This window comes from Macaca fascicularis, chromosome 14 (genome assembly GCF_037993035.2).
Source record: "Macaca fascicularis isolate 582-1 chromosome 14, T2T-MFA8v1.1".
In the NCBI taxonomy this organism is placed as follows: Eukaryota; Metazoa; Chordata; class Mammalia; order Primates; family Cercopithecidae; genus Macaca; species Macaca fascicularis.
In genome coordinates, this window is record NC_088388.1 from 107,574,143 (window position 1) to 107,587,474 (window position 13,332).

Genomic DNA, 13,332 nt, shown 5'->3' on the forward strand with positions numbered 1-13,332 from the left:
AATGGTAAAACTGAGTAAATATAATAGACTGCTCTCTTCTTGAGTTCTTTAAAATATGTCTGATGATTAAAAGCAAAAATTGTAACATTATTTGATGGGATTTTTCAATGTATGTAGTTCTAACACATAAAACAACTACAATATAAAGCAGAGAGGGAAAGTGGCTTATGTGGTGGTAAGTCTTCTACATTTCACTTAAAGGGTAAAATAGTGATTCTAAGTAGCCTATGAAGAGATATGTACGTATCCCTAGCATAACCACAAAAAAGAGAGAAGTTTAGATAATAAAAATTACAATACGTATATTAAAATAGAATATTGAAAATGTTGCAAATAACCAAAAAGAAGGCAGAAAAGGGAGAGAGAGTATAATGGAAAAAGAGGAAACAAACAGAAAACAAATAAAATGGTAGATTTAACCCCAAACATATCAATAATTACATTAAATAAAAGTGATTCAAATAAACACATGAAACAGGTGGAAATTATCAGAATAATTTTTTTTTTTTTTTTGTAAATGGAGTCTGGCTCTGTTGACCAGGCTGGAGTATGGTGGCATGATCTTGGCTCACTGCAACCTCCGCCTCCTGGGTTGAAGCAATTCTCTTGCCTCAGCCTCCCGATAGCTGGGGATACAGGCACCTGATACCATGCCTGGCTAATTTTTGTATTTTTTGGTGGAGACGGGGTTTCACCATGTTCCCCAGGCTGGTCTTGAACTCCTGACCTCAAGTGATCAGTCTGCCTCAGCCTCCCAGAGTGCTGGAAATACAGGCATGATCCACTGGGCCCCACTCAGAATGAATTTTTAAAATGACCCAACTAAATGCAGCCTACCATAAGTTAAATTCAAATAAGTAATATAGGTATATATAGTAATATAGGTATGTTAAAAGTAAAAATGATGAGAAAAAGTGTTTCATGCAAATGCTAATCAAAAGAAAGATGGAATAGTTATACTAATACCAGACAAAGTAGACCTCAAAGCAAAGCATATTACAAGGTATAAAGAGGAACATTACATAATGATGAGTGTCAATTCACCAAGAAGACATATCAATCCTAAATATAAATGCGCTTAACAACAAAGCTTCAAAATACAAGAAGCAGGCAGGGCATGGTGGCTCATGCCTATAATTCCAGCACTTTGGGAAGCCAAGGCCACCTGAGGTCAGGAGTTCAAGACCATCGTGGCCAACATGGTGAAATCCCATCTCTACCAAAAATATAAAAATTAGATGGGCGTGGTGGCATACACCTGTAATCCCAGCTACCCAGGAGGCTGAGGCATGAGAATTGCTTGAACCCAGGAGGTGGAGGTTGCAGTGAGCTGAGATCTCACCACAACACTCCTGCCTGGATGACAGAGTGAGACTGTCTCAAAAAATTATATATATATAACATATCTGTATATATATAATATATACATATAATATACACACATATGTATATATTATATAGGTGTACATAGATATATACGTGTATATATGTATATAATATATACATATATGTGTGTATATACATGTATACATGTTAAGTGAAATAAACCAAGAACACAAAGTTAAACACCACACATTCTCACTCATAAGTGGAGGCTAAAAAGAGTTGACGTCATAGAAGTAAAAAGTAGAATAGAAGATATTAGAGGCTGGGAATGGGGAAAGGAAGGAGAGAGAGAGATTTGTTGAAGGATATAAAATTCCAGCTAGACAGGAGGAATAAGTTTTACTGTTCTATAGCACTGTAGGATTACTATAGGTATTTAAAAACATTAATATGGCTGGGCATGGTAGCTCATGCCTGTCATCCCAGCACTTTGGGAGGCTGAGGCAGATCAGTTGAGCTCAGGAGTTTGAGAGCCTAGGCAACATGGCGAAACCTTGTCTTTACAAAAAATAGAACAATTAGCCAGGCGTGGTGGTGAGTGCCTGTAGTCCCAGCTACTAGGGAGGCTGAGGTAGAAGGATTGCTTGAGGCCAGGAGGTGGAGGTTGCAGTGAGCCCAGATTGTGCCACTGCACTCCAGCCTGGGCAACAGAGCAAGATTCTATCTTAAAAAAAAAAAAAAAATATATATATATATATATATGTATATACGTGTATATATATACACATACATATATATAGTTTCAAATAGCTAGAAGAGAGGATATTGAATGCCCCCAACACAAGGAAATGATAAATGTTTGAGATTATGAATATGCTAGTTATCCAGATCTAATCACTATCTAGTATACGTATCAAAAGATCACCATATACTTCATGAATATGTACAATTATTATTTGTTAATTAAAATTAAAATAATGTAAAACCCAAAAACCATGTAAAAACCAAAAAATGCTTATACTAGAAGAGAAGAAAGGTCTTCAATCAATAATCTAAGTTTTCACCGTAAGAAATGAGAAAAAAAATAGCAAAATAAACATAAAGCAGGCAATGGTATCAGAGCAGAAAACAATTAAATTGAAACAGAAAAACAATAAAGAAAAATCAAAGTAAGACAAAAAGCAGGTCCTCTGAAAAGATCAATAAATTTGATAAACTTTTATTGTGACTAAAAAAGAAAAATAGGAAAAGGACACAAATTATCAATATCAGGAATGAAAGAGGGGCTATTCCTACATAATCTTCACACATTAAGAGGATAATAAATGAATATTATAAATAACTTTATGCATATAAACCTGACAACTTAGAATAGATCAATTTCTCAAAAAACACACACTGTCAAACTCACTCATGATGAAATAGCTGAAAAAGCTCTATATCTGTCAAAGAAATTGAATTCATAGTTTAAAACCTTTCAAAAAAGAAACTTCCCATTCCAGATGGTTCATTGTTTCATTTTACCAAACTTTTAAGGAAGAAGCAATGCCAAGGCTATATAATCTCTTCCAGAAAATAGAAAACATTTCCTAAGTCATTTTATAAGGCTAGAATTACTGACACCAAAACCACACAAAATAGTATAAAGGCTGAGCATGGTGGCTTATGGCTGTAATCCCAGCACTTTGGGATTACACTTTGAGAGGCTGAGGCAGGGGAATCGCTTGAACCCAAGAATTCAAGATCAGCCTGGACAACGTGGTGAAACCCTGTCTCCACTAAAAATACAAAATAGTTAGCTGGGCGTGGTGGCACATGCCTGTAGTCCCAGCTACTTAGGGAGGCTGGGGTGGGAGGATTACTCAGGTCTGGAAGGTGGAGGTTGCAGTGGGCTGAGATCACGCCACTGCACTCCAGCCTGGGTGACAGAATGAGACCCTGTTCCAAAGAAAAAAAAAAAAGAAAAAGGATAAAAACCCAGAAAACTATATATCAGTATCTCTCATGAACCCAGATTTTTAAAAACCCTCAATATTAGCAAATGTAGTGAAATCATATAAAAACAATAGCACATGATGACCAAGTGGGATTTTCTTGAGAATATAAGTGGATTCGTTTTCTTGGGCTACCATAATAAAGTACGGTACATTGAGCGACTTGCACGACACGTGTCACAGTCCTGGAGGCTAGAGATCAAGGTGCTGGCAGGGCCATGCTCCCTCTGGGGGCACTAAGGAAGGGTTTGTTCCAGGCGTCTCTCCTAGCTTCTGAAGTAGTTCCTTGCCTTGTGGCAGCCTAACTCCTGTCTGCACAAAGCATTCTCCCTGCATGCTTGTCTGTCTTTGCGTCCAAATTTTCCACTTTGTATAAGCACATCATTCATATTAGAATAGGGCCCATCCTAATCACCTCATTTTAACTTGATTATCTCTGTAAAGACGCTATTTCTAAGTAAGATCACATTCTGAGTATTGGCAATTAGGACTCTAACATAGTTTTTTTTCCTTTTTTTTTTTTTAAATTTTTTGGAGGACAGTTCAACCCACAACAGTAAGGCTGGTTTGATATTCTAAAATCAATTACTGTTAATAAGTATATCGTCGGGCGCAGTGGCTCACACCTGTGATCCCAGCACTTTGGGAGGCTGAGGCGGGCAGATCACGAGGTCAGGAGATGGAAACCATCCTGGCTAACACGGTGAAACCCCGTCTCTACTAAAAATACAAAAAATTAGCCGGGTGTGGTGGCGGGCGCCTATAGTCCCAACTACTTGGGAGGCTGAGGCAGGAGAATGGCGTGAACCCAAGTGCAATGAGCCGAGATTGTGCCACTGCACTCCAGCCTGGGTGACAGAGTGAGACTCCGTCTCAAAAAAATAATAATAAAATAAATAAGTATATCAATAGTCTATAGAAGAAAAAGCCACATGGTCATATAAGTTGATGCAGAAAAAGCATTTAATAAAATTAAAGATACGTTCATGATAAAAACTCTCAGCAAGCAAGAAACAGAACCAGATAAAAGTCATCTACAGGCTGGGCATGGTGGCTTATGCCTGTAATCCCAACACTTTGGGAGGCCGAGGCGGGTGGATCACTTGAGCCCAGGAGATAGAAACTACTATGGCCAACATAGCAAAACCCCGTCTCTATTAAAAAAAAAAAAAAAAATTAACAACAACAACAAAATAAAATAGTCATCTACAAAAAAAATCATAGCTAACATCATAATTCATAGTGAAAGGCAGTGCTCAGCAACAAAGCAAGGAAGTACAATCTCAATACTCCTGTTCAACATCATGCTTGAAGTCCCAGTCAATATTAGGCAAGAAAAAGAAATAAAAGGCATACGTATTGGAAAGGAAGAAATAAAACCATCTCCATTTACAGGTAACATGATTGGCCATGTAAAGAATCACCAAAAAAACTCCCCCGCAAAAAAGAACATCCTAGAGCCAATAAGTAAGCTTAGCTAAGTGGTAGGGTACAAGATCAATACCAAACATCAATTGTGTTTCTCTATACTAGCAATGAACAATTTTAAATTTAAATATAAAAATTTATATGGAAAAGCAAAGGAACGATATAGACAAAATAGTTTTAAAAACAAAGAATAAATTGAATGGCTTCTTTAACTCAGTAAAACACCTTTGAGAGTCACACGGTTGTTGTATGTGTAAATAATTCATTCTGACTGGGCATAGTGGCTCACGCCTGTAATCCCAGCACTTTGGGAGACCAAGATGGGCACGATCACCTGAGGTCAGGAGTTTGACACCAGCCTGGCCAACATGGCGAAACCTTGTCTCTACTAAAAATAAAAATAAAAAAATTAGCTAGGTGTGGTGGCACACGCCTGTAATCCCAACTACTCAGGAGGTTGAGGCATGAGAATAGTTTGAACCCAGGAGGTACAGGTTGCATTGAGCCGAGATTGTGCCACTGCACTCCAGCTTGGGTGAAAAAGAGAGACCCTGTCTCAAAAGAACAAAAACAAAAACAAAACAAAACAAAAAAACAAAAAAAATGGAGGAAGCATACTGCTTGATGTTAAGACCTACTATAAAGCCACAGTAATCAAGATACCATAGTATTTGTGAAGGAAAAGACATAGAGATCAATGGAAAAGAGCAGATCCAGAAAGGGACTCCAAAAATATAGCAAATTTTTTACAAAGGTGCAAAGGCAATTTAATGAAGGACAGTCTTTCAACAATGGTGTTGGGATAATTGGGCATTAATATGCAAAAATAAGCCTCAATCTAAGCCTCACACTCTACATAAATCTTATTTCAAAATGCGTCAGTGTAAGACATAAGACTATAAAACTTCAAAAAGAAATCATAGGAGAAAATGTCTGTAATCTGGGCTGAGGCAGAGTATTCTTAGAATGCTACGAAAAGCATGATTCATAAAAGAAAAAAGTTTGATACGTTGGATTTCATCAAACTGGGTAACTTGTACTCTGCAAAGACACAGGAAGAAAGTTCAGACAAGCTACAGATGGGAAGAAAATGTTTACAAACTTGGTGTTCAACAGGAGACCTGTGTCTAGAATATACAAAGAATTCTCAAAATTTATCAATCAGAAAACAAATAACCCAATTAAAAACTCTTCAAAAGACTTTAACAGATACTTCACCAAAGAGAATATATGGAAGGCAAGTAAGCACTTAAAAAGATGTTTACCATCATTAGTCACTAGGGAAATGCAAATTGAAACATGAGGAGATCCATGAGGAGATACCTATTAGAATGGTTAAAATAAAAAAAAAATTGAAAATACCAAATGCTGGCAAGACTGAAGAACTACTGTGCTCTTGTCTGAAAGTATGTGTCCCCCCAAAATTCACATGTTGAACCCTACCCCTCAAGGTGATGGTAGTAAGGGATGGGGCCTTTGGGAGGTGATTAGGTTGAAAGGGCTCCTCTCTCATGACTGGATCAGTGCCCTTTTACACGAGGCCTGAGAAAAAGCCTTTTTGCCCCTTCTACCATGTGAGGACACAGAGAAGGCACCCTCTATGAGGAGGGGGACTTCACCAAACACAGAATCTACCAGTGCCTTGATCTTGGATTTCCCAGGGTCTAGAACTATGAGCAATAGATTTCTGCTGTTTATAAATTACCTTGTCTAAGGTATTTTGTTGTAGTAGCCTGAATGACAAAGACAGAGATTGGAACTCATATACTGTTGGTAGGAATGCAGAATGGTACAGCTGTGGAGAAAACAGTTTGGCAGTTTCTTGCAAATTCAAGAATATGATCCAGCAGTTCCACTACTAATAAAAATCATGTTTACACAAAAGCCTGCACATGGATGTTGATAGCAGCATTATTCATTATCATTAAAATGTGTAAACAATACAAGTGTTCTTCGGTGGGTGAAAGGATAAACGAACTGTAGTAATCTATGTAATGAAATACTAAATACTACTCAGCAATATAAAGGAATGAATTATTTATTTATTTGTTCATTTATTTATTTTGAGATGAAGTCTTGCTCTGTCACCCAGACTGGAGTGCAGTGCCACAATCTTGGTTCACTGCAACCTCCACCTCCTGGGCTGAAGTGATTCTCTTGCCTCAGCTTCCCGAGTAGCTGGGACCACAGATGCGCGCCACCATGCCTGGCTAATTTTTGTATTTTTAGTAGAGACAGAGTTTTGCCATGTTGGCCAGGCTAGTCTCGACCTGGCCAGCACGGCGAAACCTCCTACCTCGGCCTCCCGAAGTGCTGGGATTACAGGCGTGAGCGAACTTGCCTGACGAGAATGAATCATTTATACATACAACAACCTGTGTGACCCTCATTTTAATGAGTTAAAGAAGCCATTCTCAAAAGGTTACGTATTCTGTGCTTCCATTTATATAACGTTCTTTAAAAAATAAAACTGTAGTGATGAAGAACAAAATAGTGGTTGCCAGGATAAGTTACTCCCTCCCCCACCCCTTTCCTCCCTCAATTGCTGTTAAATGCATCGTCTCAAAGTTAAAACCAAGGCAAGCTTGATCAATATAAAAAAACACAAGTCTATGTTGGGGTGCAGGGAATTTGGTCACTGTCATCTCCCATTTCCTCTTTCATCTAGAAAGCCTAACACACCATGGAATGAGGAAGCTGGCTCCTGTGATCTGTTAATATTTGAAGTATGGCCTTTTAATAGGGCCATTGGCAATGTCAATAAAGAAACATCCTGAGAAGGAGAGGGCGATGAGCCTATAGCTCTCAAATCTCACAGCCTGGGGAATAACTCACTACAGAAAAACCGACCTGAATGAAGGTGAAGGAGAGAATCCACCCACGTTTATGACAGATCATGCCCTAGCTAGCCCTCCTTAGTTCTTAGCCACCTTCTTCTCAGTTTTAAGACACTGCTATGCTAACCGGGAAGGAAAGCATTTTCTTACTGAACCTAACCTGACCTCCTTTTGACCTTCATGTGGTTCTTAGGTTTAAGACCATCTGTGCTAATGAGGAATGAAAGTATTTTCTGACTAACCTTCACCTGACCTTCTTTCGCCCTTCACCTGGTTTCCTCAGATCTTTCTTTCCCTTAGTTTGTATTTCCTATAGCAGTAAGTTAAGTTCCATCTGACTAGGTATTGAGTACCTAAGTGTGTGAGGCTCTCCATCCCTGAAATAATCCTTGACCACAAGGAATCAAGGTTGATGTACAACTTACCATATACCAACTTACCTGTTCACACATTAACATTGTAAAGAAAAGGACAAGGGCAGAAAAACATTTAGACATTTTAAAAAAGAAATTTACCAGTAAAAGTTATTTATTTTTTAAAAGACATTTTAAAAAACTATTTTACCTTCATAAAAAAACATGTATGAAAGTAAAAAATAGTCAAACATTCCATATTTATTATCCAAAGAAACAGTTCTATTTATTTATTTATTTTGAGACAGAGTTTTGCTCGTTACCCAAGCTGGAGTACAACGGCGCAGTCTTGGCTCACCGCAACCTCCACCTCCCGAGTTCAAGCGATTCTTCTCTCTCAGCCTCCGAGGTAGCTGGGCTTACAGGTGCCAGCCACCACGCCAGGCTAATTTGTGTATTTTTAGTAAAGATGGGGTTTCACCGTGTTCGCTAGGCTGGTCTTGAACTCCTGACCTCAGTCGATCCACCCACCTCGGCCTCCCAAAGTGCTGGGATTACAGGCCACAGTGCCTGGCCTATTTTAAATAACATATGATAACTCAAAAATAAAACAGTAGTAAAAGGGTGAAAGTCCCTTTAAATGTCATTCCCCAAAGATAATCATTTTAACAGTATAAAGTCCGTCCTTACAGAACACATATATGCATTTTTTAACATAAACGGTTGCCAGCAATTTTTCTATATAAGCAGATGGTACTAGTTATCCTCCCATATCCATTATGCCGTTTTCCTTAGTAATAACATCTCCAACTTTTAGCTGGGCATAGAATTGTGTGTTTTTTATTTTTATGGTGAGTGGAGATAAAATAGCAAGAGTTTTAAAGTGGATAGATGCCAGTCTTGGTTCTGTTATGAGCTAGATGTGCCAGGTGAGGAAAGCTGCTTCAACTTTTTGGTACTGTAGGAGGCAGCACGGCACAGTGATTATGTACAGATGGAGTTCCCAGATCGGACACTCCCTTTATCCTCTCTAAGCTTCCTCTGTCGAATGGAGATAAAGATATCCCTGAACTCATCAGTTGTTGTAAGAATTAAATGAGATAGTGCACACAAAGAGCTTGCATGGGTCAGTACTCAACAAATGTTAGCTATTATTACAGTTGTTTTATTAGCTTTTGAAAAAGAAGATAATAGTATTTGCTTTATCAGGTTGAGGATGAGGATAAAAAAACAAATATGAAAGACTGTATAAGCTAAAGGAGTGATAATATCACTGAGCTTAAAAAAAAACCCTGCTCCTTGGCATTGGGATATGGAACGATATTATTATAGTAGTTCTGTGTGTGTTGCCTATGGGGACAAATCCACGGGAGTAACTAGACAGGAGAATGTATCTGAGAGAAAGTTCTCCTTCAGTTTAAAGCAATTAACTAAATTGGATGCCACTGGAAAGTGCAGACAGCTCAGAGATCCGCAGTGTGTTAATCTGATACCTTGTTATGTATCAGAACTTGCTCAAGCCTCTTGAGCACACTTGTGACTTCCAGGCATTGTTCTTGTCCCTTTTCCAGGCCACATAGGACTGCTTAAGGATGAGCTACAGTTATATGAACACTTCATCTGACACATTCTATCACCAATGGAAACCTTTCGTAGACTGATGTCATTTGGGGCAGAATCTGTGTTTTATTTTCCACTGTATTCTCAGGGCCAACCCAGTGTCCGGCACACAGTAAAAGCCCAATCAGTAGACATCCAATGTCTCTAGAAACTCTGCCCCTTAGCCAGAGGCAGATTTCACAGGCTGGGAGAGGAGGGGGCAGGCAGAATGTGTAGGGGAGGCAGGAGGCTTGTGTATCTGGCTTTTAATGTCTGCCTGATGTGGCAGCTGCCACCAGCTATAGAACACTTCATGACTTTGACATATACAGCCCCGTTCAGAACTGTGCCACAGCTCAAGGATATTACTGTAAATCAATCAGAAATAACTAAATTCTGGAAAACCCTCCCGGGCTGCAATCTTGCCACAGAGCAAAAAATGATCTAAATCTAAACATGCCATTTAAAAACTTGATTACACCAGGCACTGTAACATCTGGTTCTGATGCCAGATACATTTAGGTTCAAATTCTGTCTCTGACATTTATGAGCTGTGTGACCTTAGGCAAGTTCCTTAACGTTGCTAAATTTCAGTTTTTCTTCTTTAAAAAGCCATTAATAATACCCCAAGAAATGGTTGTGAGGATTATCTAATCTTGATGGGTAAAGTAGTTTTGAGATAGATCTGGATTTTAAATTCTGGCTTTGCTGCTTAAGTTGGACAAAATACTCAATCTTTTTCAATTGTTTCCTTCTCTGTGAAATGAGAATTAAAGTGTATACCTGATGAGGTTATTGAGAGGATTAATTAAATCTGTATAACATGTTTAGTACAGTGTCTAGTATACAGTAAGGGCCTAATAAATGTTAGCTGTCATTATTACCACAATAATTACTATTATTACATAAAAAGGCAGCACTTAATATATATTGGTGTGGCCATCTCCTCCAGCTTAATCTCCTACTAATGAGAAATATCCAAGAATTGGACCATTGGGTCAAGCATAAGACATATCTTGATAGATATTGCCATAATGCTCACCAAAAGGCTTGTAACCCAACTTACAATGTCACTAACAATGTGAAGAATCTATCAATTTCATTCTAACCCTCACAGACTTTTTTTTCTGTTATTTTTAAAGGGGCAGCATGCTATCTCAAGGTTACTTCAATTTTCATTTACTACTGTGAGGGTGGACATTTTCCCATCTGTTATGTTTACTGTTTGGATATCTTCTGGTGTGAATGATTTATTTCTATCTTTTGCCTATTTATCAGTTTGAATCTTGGTGTTTTTCTTAAAAATTTGAATAAACTATATATTAGAACATTAACTGTTCTACTTAATGCAAATACTTTCCTGGTAAGTTGGAGCCATAGAGGTCTGGTACAGATGAGGCAGATCAGGAAAAAGTTCTATGTGTTCAGGGATTTCTCTGTGGGTGAGGCTGCTGCCTTCTGCATGATGAACTCAACTACCCTCACATCCATCTCAGAATATCTCTGGCCCTGCATGACACTGTAGTTCTTTTTTTTTTTTTTTTTTTAATTGTTTTATTTATTTTATTTTTAAAGACAGAGTCTCCACTGTGTCACTGTGGTTGGAGTGGAACGATCATAGCTCACTGCAGCCTTGAACTCTTGGGCTCAAGGGATCCTCCCACCTCAGCCTCCTGAGTAGCTAGGACTACAAGTATGTGCAGCAATGTCAGGCTAAATTTATTTTTAATTTTTGTTGCAGAGACAGGGTCTGGCTGTGTTGGCCAGGCTGGTCTCAAACTCTTGGCCTCAAGCGATCCTTTTGCCTCAGTCTCCCAAAGCACTGAGATTACAGGCATGAGCCACCGGGCCCAGCCCCAACACTGTAGTTCTATATTGCTAACTATAGGGTACCTGTATTTCTTCTTAGTTGTCTTGTAGATACCTCAAGCCTATCATAGATATGAATGAACTCATCAGCCATTCCCCAACCTGCTAACTTTCTAAACTTCCCCATTTGGACCCTTATTGTTCTAGTCAAGAGGTCTTGAAGCTCTTTCTCAATATAGTAAAAAGGCTTCCCTGAGTCTCTCAGACAGGCCTGTCGAAGCATTCCTTTTTTGTTGTTGTTCCTATATGCCAAGCCAGAACAGAATGAAATTATACTCTTGAGTTGTAAGTCATGTGTCCTGATTTTTGATTTGGAAATATGATCACACGTATCAAGAAAATGAGCAGAAGAGGCAGCCAAGTTGACATGTTGTCTCAGGAACTTTCTGAATGCCAATATCTGCTACTGAAATTAATACATGTGAGCCTGAAGTGGGTAAGCAGAACAATCCCATGGAGACCGCAAGCCAGACACGGGTATTTGATAGTGGTAGTGGGGAATTAATCAAAGGAAAAGACAGTACTAGAAATCATTGCCTTGGGTATTTGGTCCACACATCTACTTTCCTTAAATGATTTTTGTATTTTAATGGTGACATTTTTCAAATTGTTTGGGCAATTAAATATTTTTAATAATTAGTATAATACAGTATTGATTTTGTCTTAGCATTATGGCTTTTTCTGTTGATGCTTCCATTAGGATATGAGTGCCATGAAATTAGAAAGTGTGTTTTGACTTTCCTTCTAATGCCCAGCCCAATGGCTTTGTGTAGATACATGTGCTTTGAATAGATCTATGTGGAGATCCAGTTGCCTCTAAAGTCAACCGAAGTGGGCGTCATGAGTTGCAATAGAGAAAACACAACAAAGGCAAGCATCAGGTCAAAAATAAAAAGCCAAGATAACATCTTAAATGAAAGCTTCTCTCCTTATTTTCTAATTCTCCCCTCAATTTCCCCCAATACACAATGGATCACTTAAGAAGCCCCATCCTCTTCAGAGACAAGAAACACTTCCAGTAAGACACACTGAGAATAACCGCAGTTTCTTAGTGCCTTTGGAGTATGCATTGAAATTCCGTGCAGTTCAGAAGTTCTTCTTCCGAGAGTTGGGTGTGCCTGTGTGCGGTGCATGTGCACATGAGTAGGTACATGCACGTGGGGGTGTGTGGTGCGGCATACTGTTCTCATGAAGACACACTTTCTACACTGTTCAGGGGAGGGGAATGATAAAGCCACTTTTTCTCAAGGCAGAGATTGATGGTATGAAATCCACATTCACCAACTTCAAATATTCCTTCATCCCCCAAAGAGTCATGTTTAGGGGAGAAGGGTGAAGTTAGGGCATGGGGCTTAGTATATTCTAGGTATTTCTATAAAGACTAACTAGATTTTCCAATTTGAAGAGGGTCCTTGGAGGGTTTCTTTTGTCAGCTGTGGGGGACAGGCAGGTGGGGATATCTAGAAATAATTGGGAACCTGGAACTCACATTAGCAAGCAGTTGATCATAAAACAAAACGACTTGCTAAATTCCAATCAATGGCACACAGTGTGACCTGAGAGTGATGTCCTGAATTCCCTTCCACAGTTATCTAGAGAAAGACTTACATGGGTATATTCCAACATTGGCGAGAGTCCCTTTACATTCCCCAGCAGAAAAACTGGTTAATTTACATCCCAGGTCATTATCTGTGTCTCTGGATTTCATTCTTTAGTAACCAATCCCTCACCTACAACAGTGCATAGTAAGGTCAAGGATGAAATTTCGCAGAATCTCCCTCCCCACGGCACCACGCACAAGGAGACCCAACCATTCCAGCCAACCCCGTGTGTCCAAGTCCCATTCGCCCACATAAGTCTCTATTTGACAAATTCCTCGAGTTCCTACCCTTGGGGTGGGGACCTTTCGCCTCCCGTGAGGTGCCG

General features: G+C 39.0%; 1 protein-coding gene across 9 annotated transcripts in view; it reads right to left on the reverse strand.

Annotated features, from left to right (window-relative positions):
* The window catches only part of EXPH5 (exophilin 5), an 85,526-nt gene that overhangs the window by 71,394 nt on the left and 800 nt on the right, over nt 1–13,332 (reverse strand). The window lies entirely within an intron of this gene.